Raw genomic sequence first — 1,064 nt, forward strand, 5'->3', positions numbered from 1 at the left:
AAGAGGGTGTCCTGGTCGTCAGCCTCCAGGTTCCCTTTGGAGCACAACATTGTCATCAAAGGATTTCCCACACAAGAGTGCAAAACCAGGCCTTTACATCTTCCCTAGAGAAATGATTATGTATATTCACTCAAACACCCGTTCACAAATATCTATAGCAGCTCTCTTTATGTCAGAGCCTGCAAACCCAAATGCTCTTTTTTGCTTATTTGCCATCTGTATATCTTCTTTGGTGAGGTATCCATTAAGGTCCGGGCCTCATTTATTAATCAGTTGTTTTCTTATTGTTGTGTTTTTAAGAGTTCTTCGTATATTTTGGATAACAGGCCTTTATCAGATGTGTCTTTTACAAGTATTTTCTTCCAGTCTGTGGCCTGTCTTCTCATCCCTTTGACATTGTCTTTTCCAGAGAAGGTTTTCATCTTAATGAAGTTCATTTCTATCAATCATTTCTCTCATGGATCATGTCTTTGGTGTCATATCTAAAAAGTCATTGCAATACCCAAGCTCACCTAGGCTTTCTCCTATATTACCTTCTAGGAGTTTCACATTTTATATGTATATTTATATTGAGTTAATTTTTGTGAAAACTGTAAGGCCAGTGTCTAGATTCAGTTCATGCATGTGGATGTCTGATTATTCCAGCAGCACTTGTCCAAGAGACTATCTTTCCTCCATTGCATTGCCTTTGCCAAAGGTCAGTTGACTATTTTTATGGGGATCTGTTTGTGGGCTCTCTATCCTGTTCCATTGATCTATTTGTTTTCTTTTACCTATACCACTCAGTCTTGATTACTGCAAATTTACGGTACGTCTTAAAGTCAGATAGGATCAGTCGTGTTCTTCTCCTTCAATATTGTGTCAGCTATTTTGGATTGTTTGCCTCTCCATATAAACTTTGTCAATATCCATAAAACAACTTTCTGGAAAATTGGTTGGGATTGCATTGAATCTATAAATCCAGTTGGGAAGAATTGACATATTCACAATATTGAGTCTTCCTATTCATGAACATAGAACAACTCTGCCTTGATTAAGTTCATCTTTGAACTTTCATGCATCAG

Source organism: Suricata suricatta, chromosome 13 (assembly GCF_006229205.1).
Source record: "Suricata suricatta isolate VVHF042 chromosome 13, meerkat_22Aug2017_6uvM2_HiC, whole genome shotgun sequence".
Classification (NCBI taxonomy): domain Eukaryota; kingdom Metazoa; phylum Chordata; class Mammalia; order Carnivora; family Herpestidae; genus Suricata; species Suricata suricatta.